The sequence below is a fragment of the Papio anubis genome, chromosome 16 (genome assembly GCF_008728515.1).
Source record: "Papio anubis isolate 15944 chromosome 16, Panubis1.0, whole genome shotgun sequence".
NCBI lineage: Eukaryota > Metazoa > Chordata > Mammalia > Primates > Cercopithecidae > Papio > Papio anubis.
In genome coordinates this window covers 27888163-27903467 of record NC_044991.1, presented here as the reverse complement: position 1 = coordinate 27903467, position 15305 = coordinate 27888163, and the positions used below count along the sequence as shown (strand labels likewise).

At 43.8% G+C, this 15305-nt stretch overlaps 2 gene segments (V, D, J or C); both read right to left on the bottom strand.

Moving 5' to 3' along the window:
- Positions 1-15305, bottom strand: part of LOC103888259 — a 641220-nt gene that overhangs the window by 117656 nt on the left and 508259 nt on the right.
- Positions 1-15305, bottom strand: part of LOC101024006 — a 644330-nt gene that overhangs the window by 136684 nt on the left and 492341 nt on the right.

Here is a 15305-nt window from a genome sequence, read left to right as displayed (position 1 = left end):
AGCCTGTTTTGATTCATATATATTAAAACCTTCATATGTATTTGTATGTATACATATATACACAAATAATTACTACAGTCAAACTAATGAACTCATCTATCTTCTCATATAGACAACAGCATCTGAAATATACTCACTTTGCAAATTTCCAGTATACAGTATTATTAACTATAATCACATAACTGCAACTTTGTACTTTTGACCTACAGATCTCCTTTTCTCCCACCTCCCTGTCTCTGGTAACCACCATTCTACTACCCTGCTTCCATGTATTAAACTTTTTAAGACTCTGGCCGGGCGCGGTGGCTCACACCTGTAATTCCAGCATTTTGGGAGGTCGAGGCGGGTGCATCACCTGAGGTCAGGAGTTCGAGGCCAGCCTGACCAACGCGGAGAAACCCAGTATCTTAAAAATACAAAAAATTAGCAGGGCATGGTGGAACATGCCTGTAATACCAGTTACTGCGGAGGCTAAGGCAGGAGAATCGCTTGAACCCGGGAGGCGAACATTGCAGCGAGCTGCGATCGCGCCACTGCACTCCAGACTGGGCAACAAGAGTGAAACTCCATTTCAAAAAATAAAAAATAAACACAAAATAATACTAATAATAATGGAAGACCTACCTCAATACCCCACTGTGATCAACACACCACTATAGTCAATGGACAGATCATCCAGACAACAAAAAATCATCAGATAAGCTGTACTCTATATCGAAATTTACACAGGTTTGCATGACGCCACGACTTCACAATGCACATTCCACTCAGTAGCACATAGATTATTCTCCAGGATAGGCTGTGTGTTAGGACAAAAAGCAAGTAACGGCACATTTTTAAAAACTGAAATCATATCAAGTATCTTTTTTGACCACAGTGGAATACTACTAGAAATCTGTAACAGCAATAACTTTAAAAACTGTACAAATATATGAAAATTAATATACTTGCTCATGAACAATAAATGAAAAAATTAAAAATTCATTGAAACGAGTAAGGGAAATTAAAAATTAATTGAAACAATAGAAACACAACGTAAAACCTGTCAGATGCGGCAAAAGCAGTTGTAAGAGACAAAGTGCATAGCTATAAATGCCTAATCAGAAAAGTAGAAAGATCTCAAATAGCCAACCTGATAGTACACTTCAAGTAATGAGAAAAGCAAGAAAAATCAAACGCTAAAATTAGTAGAAACAAATCATAAAGATTAGAGAAGAAATTTTAAAAATAGACACAAAAATTACAAAAAGACAAAGGAACAAAGAGCTGCGGTTTTTTTGGAAAAAAAAATCAAAATTGACAAGGTATAATGAGCCTAGGAAAAAGAGAAAAAAAACTGCAGTAAAATCATAGATGAAAAAGGAGACATTACAATTGATCACACAGAAACACAAAGGATCGTAAGAGATTACTAAAAACACCTATATACAAACGAATTGAAAAACCTAGGATATGAATACATTTCTGAAAACAGCAATTTCACAAGCTGAACAACAAAAAACCTCAACAGACTAATAAAGTAATGCAATTAAAGCAGTAATAAAAATCTCCCATCAAAGAAAAACACAAGAATTATGGTTTTACTGAATTCTACCAAACATTTTTTAAAAACGTAATGCCAATTTTACTCAAAATATTCCCCAAAAAATGAAAAGGAAGGAGTAATTCTAAACTTGTTCTATGAGGTCAGCATTACCCTGCTACAAAAACCAGACCAGGACACGACACAGAAAGAAAACCACAGGCAAATATCTCTAGTGAGCACATATTCAAAAAATCCTCAACCAAATACCTGGGGATTCATCGGAGGAACAGATAAAATGATCTCAACTTGAACACAGCCTAAATAAATGCTGCAAGAATGATCCAGCGAATCAGGAAATTAAAATCCAGAACAGTAGATGCTGAAAAAATAAAATTCAATATTCTTTTCATGATAAAAGTTCCGTAAATGAGCATAACATAGCAACAAAATGTATAAGCAACCCAGGACCAATGATCTTAATCGGGGAAAAGTTAAAAGCCTTCCTCTAAGATCTGCAACAAGTGGCTACTTTCCCCACTTTGATTCATCATGGCATTGGGATTGCTCGTATAACGCATATTGCGGAGAATGCAATAAAACCCATCCAACAAAAAGTCAAATCTGTCTATGTTTCCGGGTTACATGATCATATACACATAGAGAACCCTAAAGATTCCATACAAAACCTACGAGAATCATACGAGCCAGTAAGATACAACATCAATAAGGCTGCAAGCAGCAATATGGTTTAAAGAAACCCAGCCACTTTTACATCCAACTACCCACCTCCAAAACCAAAAAACAAAACAAAACCCAATGATACTCCAGGGATAAACTTAACCAAAAGAAAAGCCCCAACACGCAACTAAAATATAGATCAGGTTATCGGATTACGTCATCCTTATCTGGGAGAAACGCCAGCGGATCATAAACATCGAGACTATCCTGGCTAACACGGTGAAATCCCCATCTCTGTCACTAAGAGAATACAAAAAATTAGTCTGGCGTGCATGCAGGCTACTGTAGTCCCAGCCACTGGAGGCGGAGGGAGAGGAGAACCCGGAGGCGAGGGACAGACCAGCCACTGCACTCCCCAGCCTGGGCGACTTGGATGACCTCCTGCCCCAAAACAAAACCATAGACTAAAGACATTAAAGTAGACACAAGTAAAACTGAAAATATCCACACCACACCAGAAGAAATATGCCAAAACATCTCTACCAAAATACTCAATGCGAATTCAAGAACCAATGCAATTCACGCAAATTACAAAGACTGCCCAGAAACAAAAAACTACGTAAAAAATTCTGTTTTGGTAATGCAAAACACCTCAGATACAGTACTACCTTATTGTAAAGAAAGTTGAGGTGATTCAGCCTGATTTCAAAACATACTCACAAGATATTTCATAACCACATAATGGGTGAATCTACATAAGTGGTCATCGCATACGGCACCGTCAGAGGGACAGAGACAAATGACAGACATAATCAAACGAGAATGAAAAGAACTCAAATAAATTGTTTGCTTCAGCAAAGTCAACTCATTTCTTTGGTTCATTTGATTTAACAGATATCTCCAGCTAAACAATCTCTTCATCAAACTGAAAGACTCCGAACACCCATTGATGTAAAACAAATTCAGACAATTATCATAATATCAGGAATCAACTCGTAACAAAGATTTGGAACAGCAGGACTCGAAATCATATGATTATCATCATATAGAAGAAATATAGATAGCCAATGAAATCGCGAGGCGTTCACCAATATCATCAAATAACAGCAACAAAAGCAGCAGAGCCAAATACTGAAGACAAGCCAAAAAGCTTCAAGAGCAGCTAAAGTCAGGTACAAATGAAACAATCTGATAACGAAATAGTACTTCATCTGAGTGGTAATAGGCAAGCGCATTAATAAACAAAATGTAGTACCAAGCAAAATACAATAACGACCGGATGACGATAATCGAACACCAGAGAGAAACCTTCACGCTTTAATCCTCTTCCTGACATTTCGGCCCCTTCCTTTGCCACCCCTTTTCATTCACTTCAATATTTCTACGTCTTTATTTTCCCCGCTTTTGCCACTTCACAGCCACCTCTTTTCACTTCAGCCGCATTTCTTTAAAATACTTCGCTTCACCACTCCAGCAGCCACTGACACCCTCTGCCCCACCACGCCACCCATTGAACTTCTCCCGCTTCGCTGATCCTTCACTCTTCTCCATTTGTAACTATTTTCCTCCTACTACTCTCCAGCTGCTGCTGCTGTCTCCGCATTTTTCACCTCCTCAAATTCACAACGAGGAGAGGTGCGACAATGCGGCCCAGCTCCAACGTGGGCAGGTAGCGCCTTCCCATCTTCTCGACTTCTAGCCGGACAGTGGTGTTAGTTCCTGCTGTCGGCGGCCCTGTTTTTGCGCTGGTGGCTCGTCTCTACACCATCTACCACTTTAAGCGCGAGGCTTAAAAGCCACAGAGCCGCGGAGTCTGGCCCGCCTCCGCTTCCACCTGAAGGCAGGCGGCTTCCTACGAACGGAACACCGCTGTTTCCACTCCGCAAACAAAAAATCCGAACGCCTGAATGCCGCAGCATGCTCATATATATATACTGTCAGGCACTTGATGATACCTGATTGAGAGAACTCCTGTGGCCTACCTTGATTGACTTTATTTTCATGCTCAAGTTGTTTCTAATACTTGTTTCCCCATCATCCAATCAGAAATAATGAAGTAAAGCCCGTTGTCCGTGAGTAGGCCTGGCTTATCATCATCCAATCAGAACATGTAGTCCAGGAAACCCACATTGCCTAACCTCAGTATATAAGGCATGAGACGGGCAGTCAGGTCAGTCGAGATTTTCGTGTATCTCTGAGCCACCCAAGTGCTAGCTTGTAGCCACTTACTACACACGCTGAGGCTGCAGCCAGTAGCACTGGGCTGTGGCTCCTCCTCCTCTTGCCTCGGCCATGCGGTAGGTGGAGGTGACTGAGACCCCAGCCCTCGGGAGCTGCTGCTTGGGCCGGCATGTGAGCGCCCCAGTCCGGCTAGAAGAGGGAGCGGGACAGCTTGGGCGCCCACGCTGGGAGGCTGGGGCCTGTAGATAGCGCACTTCTCCTCCCCAAGTGCTGGTGGACACGTGAGACCTGGCACAGCTGGAAGGTGGCAGGATGGATGAAAATAGTCTTGGGGCAGATTTGCTGGCAAAGAGGGCGGTGGAGCACCCACAAAGTGCTGGACGACAAAACGGCGGAGAACGCCGCAGACACAGGGTGGATAAGATTTATGGGAAAATGGCGACCTGGCAGATCTGGATGTGGCGAGGGCGGTGGAGGATATGATGTGATGGCCTTGGGAAAGACAGAGCACCGTCTGGGGCAGATAGGAGGATAAAGATGGGCGGATGACGAGGAAAGAGGGGTACCAGGAGAAGAGGAGTGACAGAAAGACGATGATGGGAGATAGCCGGCCTCTGGTGAAAAGGCCAGGAGCATGGTGGAGATGAAAGAAAGGAGGCAACGCAATGGAAAAGAAGGAATGGACAAATGGTTTGAGTAGTCTTTATTTCTGTATCTTTGTGTACAAACTTTCTGCCCGATGCCGCATAGCTCTAAGGTATTCTTCTTCCACTCCCTCTGATTGCCTCTTCTTCGTTCCACTGGCTGCTTCTGCAGTTTAAGTTTCAATGCAATTGAGAGCATTTGTTCATTTTGCCTTGCTGGGTTTGCACCTTTGATGTCTACTGAAAATTCCTCATGTCCGGCCACAATTCCATTAAGCATTTATCCTTATGTTTTCTTTCTAGTAGTCTCCTCTATAGTTTTAAGTCCCATACTTAAATCTTTATTTGAGTTGATTTTTTGTATATGATAAGATAATTCGTCTAGATTTATTCCTTCTGGTTAGTTTCCTTTGTTAGTTTGTCCTCCTCCTGAAGGTATCTTTGATGCCTAGGTTAAAAATGAGGTGATCAAAATGAATGGTTTCTGAGTTCTCATTCTTTTTTTTTTCATTTATGTCTGTCTGTCACGGTCTGTTTCCCTGTTCCTCCCTGCCCCTTTGTTTTTTTTGACAGTGCTATGCTGTTTTGATATTTATAATACATCTAGTTACTTATGCATTTTAAGTAGTATACATTTGAAATCAGGTGGTGATGCCTCTCCAGCTTTTCTTTCTATCTCAAGATTTTGAATGGGTGTTGTTTCTCTTAGTAAGCATAAATATAGCTCCAATGCTCCTCCCTGTTTGCATTTTTCGTCTTTTTTGAGATGGTCTCACTTGCCCAGGCTGGGGCAGTGAAAGGATTCTCAGCCACTGCACACCTGGCCTCCTCCGGTTCACTTTATTCTTCCTGCCTTTAGCCTTTGTATTTAGCTGAGGACTACAGGCGCCACGCACTTAACTCGGGCACTTTTTTTCAGATTTTTTTAGTAGAGATTTGCCTCACTGTGTTCACCTGGATGATCTCGATCTCCTGACTTCGTGTGATCTCACTTCCCCTGGGCCTCCCCAGTGCTGGGACAGGCACAGAGCCATGCCAGGCTTACTAGTTTCTGTATCAATACTGGGCATCTGCATTTATCATTATGCTGTTCACCTGAATCTAACACGTGTTTTCTCTGGCCACCTTAAGAGTATTTTCAGCATCATCATGCATTTTTTCCCCCAATTTGAATACGGAGTGCTTGCTTTATGTGTGGCTTTTTCTTGTAAAGGTGTGTGTCTGTTTGGGATTTGTTCAGCTTCGAGTAGTGGTTTGTATTTTAACCAAACTTGGAACACTCGGGATCACTATTTAAATTGTTTTTTCTGGGCTCTCCCTCTCACCATACCCACAATGAATCTTATCTCCTTTTATACTTCTAATTTATAACGCATTATGCTAATTTAGATAGTCAGTCCAAAAACTCACACACACACATACTCTGCTTTCATTTTCTATCTTTTCCTTTTTGTAATTTTTTTCGGGGATAGCTTCCCATCGCTATGATCATTAAGTTCACTCATCTATTCGCTCAGTGACGCATCGTAACTGGGCCTTTATCTCGTAAGTTTTTTATCAGGGACATTTTAGGCATCATTTCAAAGCCAACTTCAGCCCTATGTCTATATCTCTGTTAACCTGTGTAAACGACCCTTCACTCTTTCATGCTAACTGGGCGGTATAGATATAGTTACAAGAATTGCTGTTGTGCTCCTGCTCAAAAGTTTATCATCTGTCACTTCAAGGCCACTTTGGATTGATTAATCATTTTGTTTTATAGCTTATTTTTTTGTTGTTTATTTCGGTAGAAAGGATGGATGACCGTTAACCTTTATAGATTCATAATGAGAGTTTTGCATTTCCTCTCTCTTTCATTTTTTTTTGGATCCAAAAATATTTGAAAACTGTTTGACCTTACCTTGCTTTTTACACTGTCTTAGTAGAGCAGAATCACAAGCAGTCTCTATGACATTTTTCTCAGTACTGAGGCAAAGCTCTGCATGAGTCAACTATGCCCTTTAGCTACAATTTTTCTTTCTTTGACTGTAGTGTGTAAGTGTGTCCTCAAGAGAGTGCCCCCTGCCTTGGGTGTCTTTTTCTCTTCAAAGGGAGTTTCTTCTCACACACAAGCAAACTAGCATGAATATTTGCAGACTCTCAGAGCCTCTCTCTCTCTCTGGGGTACAATTCCTCTCTTCTTCTCATCACTCTGTATCATAGACTGGTTTGGTTTGTTTTTGCTTTGAGGCTCCTGAATCCCACCTGAGAGGGAGAACTCCGTGCAGGTTCGTGGATACATCTTAGAAAGAATGTGGGAGGAATGAGAGAATGTGTGACAATTGAGTGCTAAGCTTGTGAAGGTACTTGAAGGACATCCTGGGTTAAGACATGATTTTGGGATCGAGGCATCAGGCAGCCACAGGCTGAACTGCATTCTGAAGGGGCATTCTGTATAGCCATCTGAACTCACAATGGCATTTTTCCAGTGGGGAAACAGCTGTGGAATCCAGGGCCTCCCTGCAGCCTTGGGTGGATGGAGGTGGGTGAGCCCTGAAAAGGGGATCTAAGGGATTCTCAAAGTGCTCACTGTGGAAAGGCTTCCTGTTCAGAACATCAGGATGCCATGAAGCTGGGGCTTGAGTGTCCTGTAGCAACATAGGCAGTGTCTAGAAAAATAAGCAGGAATTTTAAAGCCACAGAGCAGAGGCACTGACTAGGTTCAGTCACTACATGAGGAACCGAGACCATGACCACCAATGGGTCAGCCTCTTCATCCCTTCCACTCAGGCCACACCTTTAGTCAAGCACTTCATTCCCAAGAGACACTACCAGGATACCTGATCCTGCCAGCCCTAAGTCCTCTCTCGACTCCAATTCTCTGCAGAGCTCTGCCTGGGGGCTCAGATGCAGGTGAACTGGGGATAGACCTGCTCACTTGCCAGTCCACAATCCTGCTGGGGCTGAGTAAGAGGGGTGCAGAAGGCCAGACAGAATGCCAAGTCTCATTTCATCTGCCTGTGTCACTGTGGGATGAGGCACTACTGTCAGTGATTGCCAGTAACAGTCAGCCTGTCTTCAGTCTGAGTCCCGGAGATGATCAGGGAGGCCAGGCCCCTGATTTGGGAGCCAGAGAATCAGTTCAAGGGATTCTGAGGGCTGGTTGTTGTTACTTCACAGACACTGTACACAGGGCTTCTGGCATCAGAGGCTTCTGCTCATACCACAGCTCTGTATGCTAATAGGTTCCTATGCCATCTCCCTGGCAGGTGACTTGGCCATCTGTCCCAAGGCCAGACACTGCAGGCTCCTGACAGCTGGAGAGGGAAACCACAGAGCCTGCAAGAGAGACAGGAGAGGTGTCTGAGGATGACAATCTTCTTCCCAGAGCTCCCACACTCTGCTTCACCTCATGCTGAGCTTGAAGCTCAGGGCTAGGCTGATCCCTGGTTCCAGGGGCCAGCTGAGCCCTGGGAGGCACATGTGCAGAGAGTGAGGAGGGCAGAGCAGGGAGGGGTCCAGACCATGGTGTGAGATGCCCCAGAGGTCTCGCCCTGAGCCCACATACAGCTGGGGAGGGACCCCCAGGTCTCCCCTTATTGCAGGGAAGAGGGGTCTCTTCATGCAAAATTTACTCGCTATCATTGTGTTCTTTGTTAGGTGGCCTGGTGGGAGCAGTGGATGCAAGTCTGTTCTCCATTCCCCTAAAATATTTGCCCCAGTTCTCCCTCTGAGCCCTGAGCCCGGAGGGCCTTCTCTGGGTAATTCTCAAGATCAGAAGGCCCGGTGGGTTTGTGAATTTTACCCAATAGAAGGAGTCTAAAGGAAGCACAGTTAGGCCCTGTGTACTTGAGAACCACAGGAACTGACCATTAGGGACTTAGACCAAGGTTCATTTAAGTCTCCCCCGAAAGCTCATAGAATGAATGCAATTTTCTGTAACTAAATCACAATGACTATGTATGAACCCTTAATATATGCCAGATGCCTGGTGATTGTTTTACAAACATTACCTCAAGAAGACTTCCCTCTCATACAGAAATAGATGAAGCCCTGTGCCTGCACTGCGTTTATTAGGAAATCAGCATTGGGAGGTTAAATACCTGTTCCCCCCAAACAGTGCTGGGAGGAGTCCAGATTCCATCCAGGAGATGCACATCAGAGCCTAACCTGCAGCCTCCTGCCCTGTTTTCCTCCTGCACCCCTGCTCCATCTCCTCCTCCTTCCAAGGTCTTTGGGTCTGTTTCGAGCCATTTGCTAGTGGCCTCTTTAATGAGATACCAAAGACCTGCTGGCCTAAAGAGCAGGACACATCTTTTCTCACAGTTCTGGAAGCTGGGGAGTCAAGATGTTGTGCTGGTACTTGGTTTTCTCCTGAGGCCTCTCCGGCTTGTGGTGGTCACTACCTCCTTTGTGCTGTGTCCTCACGTGCCTTTCCCTCCGCACCATCTCTGTTGTCTCACTGTGTGTGGGCCCTTTTCTTTAGGAGGAAACAGCCAGATTGGATAAGCAGCCACTCATGTGACTCACCACTCCTCTCTTTTAAAGATCTACTCCCAACTCAGTCACACACTGTATGTTAGAGTTTCTCATTGTACAAATTTTGGGGACACAATTTAGTCATAATCCTGCAATTCTATAGAACTCCAAAAAAAATTCATGTCTTCCTCGCTTGTAAAACACATTCACCCCATCCCAACAGTAGCCCAGTCCTTCTCACTAACCTTCGGCATCAGCTCTAATACCCCAATCCTCATTTGCAGTATAAAATGTAAACTGGCGTGAGTGATTCTCCAGGTGGATTCATCCTGAGGATTTAAAGGATAACAGCTTGGGGGAGTTTCTCCTCCTCTCATATCATCTGGGTATCTATAGGTAACAAATGCCTACTTTATTTGCCAAGATTGAAAGAAAAAGCTGAGTCAGTAATCAGCAAATATCAGAGTTCAATGTGCGGGGAGTCCCGCCTGTGCATTCTTGGAAATAATTTAATAATCCAAATGCCCATGAAATAACGACACCTGTAGGTGCTGGAATATCTCTGTCAGTAGCTTAGGTGATAGTTGATATAAAACAAAAACAAAATATACCACAAAAGTTGAATTGTTTTCAGAGTAGAATACAATTCAAGCAATCTATGATGAATCATGAACAGAAATGGCTTAGTCCAAAGAAATGCACTTGTATAGATATGAAACTAATAATTCCATTTCTAGCATTGGCTCAATATATATATACGACTTTTATTTTTATTCTGTTTTTTTATTCTTTAAGTTCTAGGTGTGTACAATGCATGTTTGTTACATGCATACATGTGCCATGTTGGTGTGTGCTGCAATCCATTAACCTCGGCCATTTGCATTTCTTATTAGGGTATTTTCTCTTAATGCTATCCTCCCCTCTCTCCCTACCTGGGTAGCCCCATGACAGGCCCTGGTGGATGCCCCTGCCCTGTGTCCAAGTACTCATTGTTCAATTCCTGTCTCTGAGTGGAGAACATGCAGCAGTTTAGGGTTTCGTCCTGGAGAAGTTTGTTCAGTCACATGCAGCATTTGCTTCATCCATGTCCCTACAAAGACATGAGCTTATCCTTTTTATGGCTGCCTAGTATTCCATGGTGATAAGGCAAAGCTACATATTCTTTAATCCAGTCTATCATATTGATGGACATTTGGGTTGGTTCCAAGACTTTGCTATTGTGAATAGTGCCGTTAAGCATGTACATATGCCTGTGTCTTTATAGCATATGATTTATAATCCTTTGCATATACCCAGTAATAGGCTTTGCTGGCCAAATGGTATTTCTAATTTGAAGATCCTTGAGGAATTAGCAATGCCTTCCACAATGGTTGGAATCAGTTTATGCCTTCACACCAACAATGTAAAGTGTTCCTGCTTCTCCACACATCCTCTCCAGCACTCCATTAAGCCCCTGATCTTTTAATGATCACTGTTCTAACTGGTGTGAGATGGTATCTCATTGTGGTTTTTTGATTTCCACTTGTCTGGACAGAGCTTGAGCATTTTTTCATGTGTCTGTTGGCTGCATAAATGTCTCTGCTTTCTTGAGAAGAGTCTGTTCATATCCTTCACCATGGATGGGTTAATTTTTTCTTTCCAAATTTGTTGAAGTTCTCCTGATTCTGGATAATATCCCTTTATCAGATGAGTAGATTTCGCAAAATTTTCTCCCATTCTGTTGGTTGCCTCGTTCACTCTGATGGTAGTTTCTTTTGCTGTGCAGAAGCTCTTTATGTTTAATTAGATCCCATTTGTCTATTTTGGCTTCTTGCCAGGCCATTTCTTGGTGTTTTAGTCACAAAGTCCCGTTTGCATGCCTTCCCATGTCCTTGAATAATACCAGGTTTTCTAGGCCTGGTATGGTTTTCGGCCCATTAAGCCGTAAATGACAAGTTGATTTCTGTGCATCAATATTTTTATGTACAAATAGGAAACTTCCTCAATGGTTACAAAAAGTGCAATTGTCTTCTACTTATCATGTTAGAATTCCTTTCAGGGGTCACATTGTTCTTTTGGATTTTGGAAAAAAAAGAATGTTCCATGAGAGGTTTCTCATACCCAAGAAAAAGGGAAAGTATCTTTTCAAGGCAGAAAATAATAATTCTGAGGCATAAACACTTTTCCTGAAACTTGCTTTGGGGTCTTATATCTTAAAATCTCAAATTCTTTTATTTTCTTGTCACATTCTGAATTTTACAGCGTCTTCATGCTTTGCATAATGTCCAATACATTTAAAACTTCATTTACTATCTGTTATAACTCCTAGAACTCTAATGATCTTGCATGTTTTGGTTTTAGATACCAGGCTCATCTTTTAGACTTTTTTCTCTGAGCCTACGCCATGACGGTATAAGCTGCCTTGGACCATTTGCTCCCTCCTTCTCTTCTCCTCTGTTTGCCTCCTGGGGAGAGTCTATTCCTTCCCATACTAGAGAGCCTCCCAAACTCAAAGCAAATGGATAGAAATAAAAGTAATGAGATTAGACACAGGAGCTGCCCTAAGCAGACCTAAGAGCCAATCAAACAGATGATTGACACATATGTTCAGGTATACATACACACATATATATACACACACATATATATACACACACACACATATAGATAAAAGACTAGGCCACTATAGCAGGTGAAATACAGGCTGTTCTCAAGAGACTCCACCTAGAAAATATGCTGGTGACTTTTGAATTTCAAATGACTTACAAACTAGGGACTACTGCTCCTCATAGGCCTCTGCTATTCAAAGCCTAAAGCACACAGAACTCAGAGATGGTTCAGAAGCCTTAATGGTTACATCATGAATGGCGGCACCTGCAGACAATAGTCTCAGAGTTGAGCGCCCCGGGCACCAAAGACTAAAAAAAACTCTATCCGGACACTTAAGAAAAAGTTTACCGAATCCTAAAAAATACACAGTGCTGAAACATTTGAGAAAATGCTCCACTTCAAGCAGAATAGGTGAAATCAGAAATAAAAGTGTAACAAATAACATTTTAAAATCTGAAATATTACGGCAAAATTCAAACTTTCTCACACTGTACTTGACCAGGTGTTTGTATTGTATGCTAAGCAAGTCTGGTGTAGGAACCCTGAGAGGAATCTGAGAACAATGAGGGGGACTATAGTACATCTTTTCAGACTGAGAGAAAACGGGAACTTCAGAAATTTAATTTATCTTATGTTCATATTCATACATGAACCCAAAGAAGTCTGCATAAGGATGTTCACTGCAGTGTTTATTTGTGAGATGAAAATCATCAAAGGCACAGGCAGAGATGCTGTGAGCCAAAATTCTACTGTGGACACTCTGTAGCCTTAGAATGAATGGGGAGTGCTCTATGCCTAGGGTGTCTCAGGAAAGAAGAAACAGTGCATGCATTGGATGATCTTTAACATTGAGGACAAGGAGAGGGGCCTCACACTTCACTCTCTCCTTTTCTGCTGAGCTCTCTACATCTGCCAGAGAGGTTAGGGACAGTGGCAGCCTCCCTCCGGCTGGGCCTGGCCACCTTCTCTGGCCTCTGGATGCATCCCAGCCCGACAGCCATGTGCCCCTTTATGACCACACAGCTGTTCACTGAACTAAGTGGCTCAGCTATTCTAGGTGCATCAAAGTATCAAGGTCACAAATGTGTTCTCTTAACATGCTGAATATTAGGAATGATTTTTATGTAGTAATAGACAATACCCTTTGGGTTTTAAAGTAAATTTCACTGTATATTTGTGTACACAACATGGCATGGATGTAAAGCAATAAAATGGTTACTTTGTAGCAGGCAATCTATGTAATTGAAGTTCGCGGGGCCCCAGGCTGTGGCTCATGCCTGTAATCCCAGCACTTGGGAGGCTGAGATGGCGGATCACAAAGGCCAAAGGAGTCTATGATCAGCCTGGTCACTGCGGTGAAACCCCTGTCTCTACCGGCAAATATAAAATTAGGCCAGGTGGTGGCGCTGCACCTGTAGTCCCAGCCACTCAGAAAGGAGGCAGGATGAATGTTAAACCCCGGGAGGCGGAGGTTGCAGTGGAGTCGAGATTGCCGCACTGCACACCCAACAATGACAGAGCGAGACTCCATCTCAAAAATAAAAAAGTTCATAAAACCAAACTATATATGAGGTTGTTAATAATTGTGGCTTTTTGGCTACTGATAGGTAATGACAAAATCGCAGGAATTTCAGCCAATTCAATAATAATGGCTATAAAGCTTAACAACTGGCTCATAGAAAATATAAATTTTGAACCCAACTCTTTTGTATGAATATTTTCTAAATTTTTACCATTAGATGTAGTGTAAGGCTTCAGCAATGTATGTTGACAATCTATGAAGATGAATGCCTGCTGATGTCAATGAGAAAGCCGGGCTGACTCAGGTTAACTCCTTTTCCTGGGGAACTCCCCATCCTGTGTGTGGCTCATCTGCTTGTGGGGGAGTTTCTAGGACAGGGACTCCAGTGATGTGAGGAGAAGGGGACTCTTCGGAGCGAATGAGCCTGCCTGGGATAAATTCTCCTCAGCCAGCAACCTTGGGGTATTGGGGCAAAGAGCATACAAAGAAAACAGCTTCCTTTGTTCTAACCTCAGGAAACGTCTCTCAGATCTTATCTTAGTGGTCACTGCCTCAGGATAGGTGCAGGAAATTAGGCTCAGCCAGGAGGGCCATCCTCCCTAGAGTGTGGTGTACAGAGAGTTGAGTAAGATGCAGCTCTGGAAACTCCTGTAATGGCTTCAGCCCGGGATTGGCTGCATTGCGCCGCAGAGATGGGGGTGCAGTTAGGAGTGAGGCTGTTCTAAACAACAGCAGGACTGCAGCAAATCAGGAAGCCCTTGTCACTGTCCCTGCATTTGAAGAGCTAGAAGAGTTGTGCATCTCAGGACTACAGCACAAAGCATAATAGGAAGCTTCTGTGCTGGATGAGAGGAAACCACAGGGCAGGTTTCCTTTGGACTCTCATGGTGAAAAGGAGAGGAGCTGAGAGAGAAGAATTTCAAGGCTGTGCTGCAGTCTCTGCACAGGGTGGAGCGCCGAGCAAGGAGGAAACCTGAGAGCCCAGGCAGGTTTTGGTCTCATTTCTATCAACTCTGGGACCGAAAGTGATGCTGGTTGCGCGGTGAGTAACAGTGTAATAATAATCAGCTCTTCCCAGCCTAGAACCCAGAGATGGTCAAGTGAGGCTGCTGCTGACTCTTGGAGCCAGAGAACACTGGGGACCCCTCAGCCAATAACTGACGCCATAAATCCATGAGCTGGGGCTGTGCCTGGGGTGCTGCTGGATACCAGGAGACGCGGTACCCCAACATCACTGCTGGTTCAGTGCATAGGAAAGAGATGGTGACCGACTGTCCAGAGTGGAGCCAGATACTGAGTGGGGCGCCGAGCCAGGGCAGACTGAGCCCAGGACCCCGGGTGCAGGTGCTCACTAGTGAGTCAGTGCTGGGCCTTGGGAGACGAGTATAGACCAAGGATTAGGTCCCTGAGGCCCTTCCTGGAGGCAAGTATCACCTGTGTCCTGAGTGAGGAGGGGAGGAGCAGAGCCCAGGCCATGGTGGAAGTCCTGAGAGAGCTGCCTCTGAGACCCAACACTGGGGCCTGCCCCCCAGCCCTTCTGTGTTATCTCTTCTGCCCAGGAGAAAGGGCTTCCAACCAGATCCTGAGCCCTCCCCCACCCCATCATTCTCACCTGGGCCTGGGCTCAGAGACTTCCGGGCTCCTGGACAGCAGGGCTTCTAGCCACGAGGGGATTGAAAGCAATACGTAACTCGAACGAAGCGTCGAT